A 9,037-nucleotide genomic window follows, 5' to 3' on the forward strand; every position below is an offset into this window, starting at 1 on the left:
TGAGTATGCCCATGGGACATGACTGAAATGTTCTGGGTAGAAGGGAGCAGGTACTATTACCATAACTAAGACCATCCAGCGTAACCCTGAAAAGTGAACCTGATCCCACAACCCTCATCCACTTTCTTTCATTCTTACCAGCTTCCTTTCGCAGCCCGTCCAGCCCATAGCCCGTGTGGGTAACCCTCACCTTGCTTTGGTGACTGCTTTGGCAGGCCACCAGTTCCCAGGCTGTTAACTTTCAGTTAAAAATGCCAACAGCAACAACAAGAGAAACATTAATTTTCACAGAATGACCAGAGGAAAAGAAAAAGCGGAGAGTGAACCCTTTATATTTTTCTAGAGCAGAAAGCTTCAGGCCAGATGAACTGGGTCATGAGCCATCCTTGTGGTCTTTCAGCAAGGGAATGACAGGCATCAGAAACAGCCCCTGCCTGCTGCTGACTCCTGCAGCTCACCCTTGCCTTTACCTGCATCTGTTCAGGAAGAAACCTCATTACCATTTTAACTACCGAAGAGGTGAGGTGGGTAGGGTCACCAATTTGCATGGTGACTGTCCCCAGCCACAGCCCCCAGTGTGAGATGAACCCCCAGCTTGCTCCACATGGCATCACAGTTGAGGTCGGGCTGAGCCCCCAGCCAGAGCCCACCTTGCAGACACATGGGGGCTGCCCCTGCTCCCCTCTGAGTTGAGAAGCATCTAGGGCTCTGCAGTAGGAGCTGGGCTGTGTACAAGCCAAGGAGCCCTGCTGAGAAGCAGGGTACGTGGCTGAGGCCTTGCCCTGAGGAGCACGGTTGTGACTTGGCAAGTCACAGCAAAGTGCAGAAATCATGGCTAAACAAGAGGTAGCGTATCCCTGAAAGCCCCAGAGCAGATCGGTGGCCAGGAAGAGAGCCCAGTCTCCCTCAGCAACATCCCTTGCAATGTCAGCCTTCATCCTTTTTAAGCTCCTTCTGCCCTTCTCAAGAACCAGAAGTGGCATTTGTGCCTCGGCTGAGCCTGTGAAAGGCCTCTAGGCTGTCAAGCTATCAGCTGCCATCAGTTGTGCTTCCTCTCCTTCAGGTCTCTCACAGTGCTCCTGCATCCCAGGGCCACCAGCCTGCTCAGCTTGCAAATGAGCAGCCTAAACTATGCCACCCAGCTGCCTGATGGTGGGGTAACGTGCCACTCAGCTGGAAAAGGCACCAGAACCTTACGACAGAAAGTGACGGCCAATTTATTTATTTGCTCAGTAAAGGAGCGGAGTGGTAGATAAAAGTCACTAGTGCAGAAGTGGAGAGGAGAAGGCCAAGCATCCCCTCGTGCTCTGACGTGCTCCGTATCAGGTTTTCACTTCCTAGCCTCTGATGGATAGTTCACACATAAATGCTAACAGACGTATGTGCATTGCCCTGATGCTCCTTCTACAGAATCAGCAAGCAGAGCAGCCATAGGCATTAATAATGCTGCTGCTGCTACAGCAGCTGAACGCTGGCTTAGCCAGGACTCACTCCATGTCAGAAGAAGAGATTTCAGTTCACATCAGAAGAAGAGATTTCAGTTCACAAACATACAGACAACTGAAAAATGTATTCCTAAGTAGAGCCACAAAGAAGGTTTCTCTGAAACTGTGACTGACCACCAAGACAGTCAATGCCAAGGTATATTTGAATAGGGATTTGTAGGAAACTGATTTCAGCCATAAATTCATAGGAAGATCTAATGCTACCGTGGGGACAATAAAGCATTTACAATCTCTCTGCTAAGTCTACAAGACAATTGTAGATTAAGTCATGAGGAACTCAGCTGTCCAGCTGTTATGTAAAGCTTTCTAAAAGGCAGTGACATACATTTAGCAGCCATCCCAAAATAAGAACATCGAGAGAAAACATTTTTGCAATAGCTCTCCTTGCTATTGCCAGCCTCTCTCCCTGTGAAGGGACCAGTGTTTATGGGACCAGTGTTTGGAAAAATAAGCTTGAATAGCAGTGTCAAAGGGTAATTGGCACAAAAGAGATCCCTACATTTGGAACAAGAGGAATTAAGTTTTCTTAAGCACATTGGGACCACAGAGGGCTTGTTGTTGATAGACCCACAAGTAGTAATATTACCAGGTTCACACCAAGGGTCAGAGCATGCAGTGAGACAACAGTTCCTTAGAGCAATGAGCGCAGGGTCATGACTCCTGTGTGCAACTGATTGATCCTCAGAGTTCAGATCCGTGTGACACATGGGGAAAAAATGTGTACTTCACAGCACTCACACTTGGCTTTGAAAGGGTTTTATTGAGGCAATGATCACCTTGTATTTGTTCTTTTCAGTTACTGCCTGAAAGCCAGTGGGAGATTTAAAATGGTAGATGACCATGGGATTTTATCAACAGAATGCGTTATTGCACAGGTTACATACAAGGTAAAGTTTTGCAGCTCATGTCTGGAGACTGGTCTCTAGTTTCCATTCAGCAGAAGTTTGAAACCCTGAGAAATTACAGTGAAACTCTGTGACACCATCCCAGGAACTCAATTCTTAGTTTATGTTCATTACAACCACAAGCAGAAAAGTGTATCCAAGTCACATTTCCACTATATTGATCTTGAACATCAACTCCCAGAATAGACTTAATATTTAGGACAACCTGAAAGACAAGTTTTAGGGTGCTCTAAACGGTGCCTTCTGACACAGACTTTTGGAGCATCCTACGCTGCTGTTCTAATCCCAGTCCTCAGCACTAGCTGCCTTGGTTCCTTGGTAACCCTCCTTCCTCTTTGCCACCTGAGGGGACCTTTTTTTAGTTTTAAGGAGGTATACTTAATTGCCTATTTAGAGTTTCGTTTATATTTCTGAGGACATGGAAAATTTTCAGACCCAAGCCTTAAGAAAGAGCCCATAAATCCAACACGCAACCTTAAATAAGCTTATTGTGCTTGCTGGAAACTTCTGGGAAGCTCAGCAGAAGTCGTTCTGGATCTTGTGAGAATTTTGAGTCACTTCAAGCTCTGCTGCGTAATGTCCAAGGGACTGGATATTGGAATGCTCGGATTGCTGACCAAGATTATACAACAAGAAGAAACTTCTCTGTAAATTTTGAATAAGCCCAGAGGTAGAACCTTGGGAGTTTGGCTGATGTTGAATGAATACAGCAATCAATAAAGCTTGGCTACGTCCTCTCCTACCAGGCCTGGATTCAGGGAGCTCGCTGTAGGATGGCACACAGTGAACTGCTCTGGTCAATACTGGAAGGGGGCATAATGCAGCACTATTAATGCTTCTGGCCCCCCTGAACTCACCAGAAGTCCTGCCATTTACTTCAGTCAAGCTAGGATTTCACCTCGTGTGTCTTTTCCAATTCTAATATCTGTGATCCTGAGCACATTACTAAATTGCCAACGGGATCTGCCAACCATCACGGTCTCTGATTTGTCAAGTACTCTATTTGTATTCACCACATCTCTGTCGTGTAAAGGATTCTAGTAATAAGCCATTAAAGACATTTAATGTTACCAATTTAAAACTGAAAAACACAAACTACTGAGGTGGTGAAGTTGCCAGAAGAGACATCAGGCCCTGTGTTAGAATATCTGATTCATCAACTCCTATATGTGCAAAGCCTGCAGATTGGATAATTATAGCTCCATCAGTGAATAGTGTGTTTATTAGACCCAAATTTGGTGCAGTAATAGAAGCAGAATAGAAACTAACGTTATCACAAGTGTTCACAGAGAGACTGCCGTGGTACAAAGGGCTGGCAAATGTGGACAAATAAGGATGGCTTATTAAAACTCAGTTTTTGTGAAAGGTGCACTCATTTTCAGTGTAGCTATCTAGCAGCTACTGTGCAATATGGTGCAGTAATATTACATAGGAGTTAGGGCACAGAAGAGGACTCAGTTGTGCTGGTTACTTAGCAAAGCACAAAACCCCAGCTTATCAGTTAATCAGACAGATAGAGTTTTCCAGTAGTTCCACTGAAGCAAGGCTTGACATTAAAAGGAGGATCACAAATGCCACTTATCTTTGCTAAGTTATTAATGGTGGAGAAAATAGAAAGAGCTAGATGGTTAGTCTGGTACAAATTGTCTGTGCACGTTCATACTTTTGTATGCACAGAGAGAAACAGGTTACATATATTTAAAAAATTATGGCACATGAGATAATAGTCCAACACTAGAAGCAGCTGCAATGAACTACATTTCAATTACAGGTCTGTTGTGGGCCAGCTGAAGTATATGGAGTGAAAGATAAGGAAAGGGTGATAGCCTCACTCAGCCCATCCAGGGACAAGGCACCAAATAAATGTTAATCGTGTATTGAGAGAAACCTAAAGAGCCAAACCTAAAGAGAAACTGAAAGCCAAGGAAACAATCAGTCCTGCAAGACAAAGTGCAGAAGTAGCCATGATGATGAAGACTTTCTGAAAACTTGAAACTGCTGAAGTTTATCCTCTATTACAGTTCTTACAGACTCCTGCAATGATTAAAATGCAGCAAACTCCTCTGCGTGTTTGGCTCAGCATACATGGTTGGTGCAATCCCAGTGACAGGTTTCTCCTGTTTGGCTCTGTCTCTCATTCTTTGCTCAGGTCAAGACTTCAAGTAGCCCTGTACATATACCAGATTGTTCATGGACAGTTCTGACATTAAATTTGTTTGGGTTTTTTTTTGTTTGCTTGCTTGTTTTATAAATATTTTTTTTTTATTTTCATCAGGCTGAAAGGCAAAGGCAAGCATTGCTTTGTTTCAAATTCAGTGTCTAGTGTGACTCAAAATATTAATCTACTTTGGGTCTACTTTGGGAGTTTTTTCTGCATAACTTTTTTTTTTTTTTTTTTTTTTTTGTTAATGAAGTGCATTTTTGGAGAAAAGCATCCACTTAAATAATATTGAGACACTTTAATTTGGGCAGGGATCAGATGACTCCAGGGGTACCTTCCATCTATTACTCTGTAATTCAAAATGTCAAAAAAATCTTTCAAAAGTCATTCAAAGCAATCCTGTGAATTGATAGAAATACATCATTTTTTTCCTGTTTAACTAAATCTATATTTTTCAGGATGAAAAATTGACTGCAAATTTTCATCCAGCTGTAATTGAAGATTTTCCCTGAAAATATTCATAGAACTACACTTTTGATTTTGCCCCTTCAGGAAATAATCTGTTTGCAAGTCAATTTATCAAAATTACACTTTCCAATACATAAAACAGAATATTTCAGATACCTTTCTTGAATTATTTTTAAAAGTAGTAGAATTAGGAAAAGGAGAAAATAAGGAAAAGACAATAATATGTTTTAGAGCTTCTTTAATTCTTTAGCATCAAATTCTTCTGCAGAGCTGTTTCCCTCACTAAATCAATCTGACTTTTCTTTCTGTGGGTCATACAAGTTCAGATAAACTTCAAGAAGTAACTTATGTCACATTGTTTAACTATATAAAGCTTGTTTAACAAAATGTAAAAGGCATCCAAAAACTACTAACACACAATAATATATCACCATTAAACATTCAAAAATTATTTATTCTTTTTAAGAAAAGACCTAGCTGTACTTAATGTGTCTTACCTCTCAGTAGAGTTTTCACTGTTTTTAATGATGGCTTCTTGGAAGTCAGAAAACGATATTTTACCCAAAACATCAACATATTTCACTCAGTAAAAACAGATATATTTGGAGTTATTTATGAGGCAATGTAGCCAATGGAATTTTTCTTTTTATTTAATTATTTAACGTTTGGACAGTGCTTTGCAAGCATAACATGCTATTATTTTTGGTACTACTTGTGCATACAGCATTATCAGCAAGATATGAATAAAATACTCTCAGCTTTGCAAGCAATTTTCTTGATTAATTTCTTTGTATAAAGCAGCAGAGGGAGCTCATACATTATTTTTGGTGTCTCACACAAAAATGATAAATTACGTGTGCACACACATGTGCACGCACACGCACGTCCAGGTGACAGAGCCATGCATGTATGTGCACACACAGTCAGCTCTGGGATGAGCTGCACAGCTACAGTGGCTGTGCCTGCACTAGTCGTGCAGACCAATAGGAGCAGATATGTACAGCAGAAGAGCTGGGAGCAGGCACAACACGTCCACAGCACACGTCGTTCGGGGCAGTCTTTCTGAACTGCCTGCAGCCTGGTCCCATGGGCTGAGCCACCCATTTGTGGCTCCAGCGTGTTCAGTGGGCTCACAGAGCACTTCCTCCAGCTGGATTTTACCCAAAAGAATCCAGCTGGCATGTTCTGACATTGCTCCGGGGTGCAAACCAAGGCTCAGCTGGTGGGGGTGATCAGGAGGCACACATCAACTGCCTGCTCTTGATCCAAACAGAGTCATCACCACTAAAGCTGGATTAAAAACTTCTGGGTGCCTGACCTGAGATGATTTTCAGGTGCATAAGAAATTAGATGGATGACTTCAGTTCAGGCAACTGCGTTCTGCCCAAGTGGCACGTTACATAGCTACATGCCTTTTTGAATTTTTCTCCTCAATCTCTATAATTTTTGCAGGAGATGTTTAATTGTGGGCGTACACTGAGAAAGAACTGCTGAAGTTGCTTAAAGGACTGAACAAACTTTCTAAAACTTCCTGTGTCTGGTTGAAGGAGCTCTTTGGAATGTGGGCCCTCAGCTGGCCCCCTAAAATCTGTAAATCTGAGGTGTACTGAAGGCTTAAGAGTTGCACTTGGCAACTCCTAGCACTCCTTGGAAATAACTATTATTTCCTTTAACAGTATGCAGCATATTTCCTATTCAACATGCTGGGCCAGCAAGTGCCTTGGGAGCATGGCTTGGCTTCCCTAGGCACTCCCGTGGAAGCCTAGGAGGAAGCGATGTGTGGTGGATAGCATGGGGACTGCTCCTCGGTGGAGGGCAAAGCTGTAAGGATACGAGTAGCCTGATGGAGTATCCCAGATCCTCCCACAGAGAGATGAACACCATTGAGGCCAAAGGCTGGAAATAGGGGGAAAACTGACCTGCTGATACTTTCTGCTTCCAGGCTGAGCAGAGACATCGTGAACTTTGCACCATGGCTTGACACTTTAACTTCCAGATCTGGACTGAGCAGACACAAAAATGTCAACAAGAGGACTAAAAAAACCAGCAGAGGATGGGAGAATGGAGCAGTGTGGGGAGGGATGGGAGTGGGGAGATGGGGCACAAGCTGGGAAGGTGAGACAGCGAATGGCACAAACACTTTGTGGTTTTAAAAAAAATTTCCTGTTTGGGGTGAGGCTTGAGGGAAAAGGAATAGATTTGGGGAGAATTCCTTGTCGTATCCAAACCAGCTGGCCAAACTTGCAGTAAAAAGCCCATAAACCATCGCTGTGAGAGAGGGAAAGCCACATTGTTTTTATTTGTCTGTAGAGCAATATGTGTCACCATATAAATAGTAACTAATAATAATAACATGTGCTGCAGCAATTCTGTGATATTTTTCAATAATTACTGTTGTTGTAAAGGAGTTTAGTATGAAGTAAAACATCTCTATGAGGGAAAAAATTGCTACCTCTTTTCCTCTGATATTTGTGTAACTGAATTAAAAACATGCATATACACAGAGCCAAAAAAAAAATTGTTAGTTCTAGTTAAAACCTAAAATCTCAAGCTGAACACCTTGAAAAATCTCTCAGCTACGTTGTTCTCTCATACATTATGAGGATTTTTATTTCCTTTTTACAGCAGTAAATCGTCAAATGAAAGAGGCTTATATTGCACGTACCACTGCAAGACGTGCTCATGATGTAACATCGGAATGAACTATTTTTTAACCTAATATACAACAATTGAGCAGCATTAGAAGAACATAAAACAGATAAAAGTATACCTTTCACAGCCATTCATCAATGGCCTTTTTTTGAAGAGTGCAGATACCTCCTCAGGCTAAGCATACATCTCTCTATTTCACATAAATACACAAAGTGACAGGGCTTCCAGTCAAAATAAACATTTGCTCAGTGTATACCTGATTTCCACTCATTTCATTCAACAGAAAAGATACTGAGGTTAACAAACACACTAATCTCTCATCTGCTCTAGGGATGAGGATGTGCCATATCCACCAACTTGTGATTGAGTGCGCTCACAGCTTGCTGTTCCTGTGCACTTCCATGTCTTTCATTGGTACTATTTAAAAGAGAAACAATCAAATGAGCCTTAAGGTGGATCCAGACAATATCTCTTGCAGTTTTTAGAAAAAGAGAATGGCTCAAGGCAGAGAGGACAATGTCTCTGGTTTCATAGCAGAGCAAAGTAGTGAGAAGGATTGTGGGGGAAAGCATCATAGGGGAGAGTGCAGCACAAGGTGACACCAACACGGTATCGTTGCTCAAGAAAAAAATTTACACATAATATTGAACATCACAAAGGAGCTACAGTTCAGGGCTAAAATGGTCCAAAACTTTCAAGAGTCTGGGGCACCTAAATCTCACCAGATTTTAGGAAATCAGTGATGCCTAGACCAGACAGTCATTTTTTGCAGGGCTGGCTCTGGCTGCACTGCCTCAAACCCTCTGTGGAAGGAAGCATGGTCCTGCTGCCTCAGCCTTTTTCTCCAGAATTTCAGTAGCTGGAAGGGGAGACACGGCTCTTTTACCTGCTGGGGCAGGGCTCATGGGGCATTGCTGCACCTATCACCACCAGGGCTGGCTTCCTTGCCAAACACAGGCAAGGAGGATCCAATAGTTTCCCTCTGGATTCCACACCTGACTTGTTAAGCCTATAATCTGATGCTTCACCAAGTAAAATACATGGTTTAGACACATGGTTTGGTGATGTCACACTAGGATTTCACACCATTGTACTAAAGAAAAAGTAGGTTGAGGTATTTTAAGTCATGCTGTTAGTCAAACCTGATTAACAGATTATTTTCCACTGACATCATTTCTTTATTCTATTTACAAGCTAAATAGCCCAGCCACTCAATTGATAAATGCTCATTTTCCTCTATCTTAATTAACTAAATATTCTTTTACTTAAACAAGCCCTCATTTTTCCATAGACATAGTAATAGATCCATTAGCAGGGTCTATCTGAGACCAGGAATCTTTTATTTA

The sequence above is a fragment of the Merops nubicus genome, unplaced genomic scaffold (genome assembly GCF_000691845.1).
Source record: "Merops nubicus isolate BGI_N331 unplaced genomic scaffold, ASM69184v1 scaffold4094, whole genome shotgun sequence".
NCBI classification, from domain to species: Eukaryota; Metazoa; Chordata; class Aves; order Coraciiformes; family Meropidae; genus Merops; species Merops nubicus.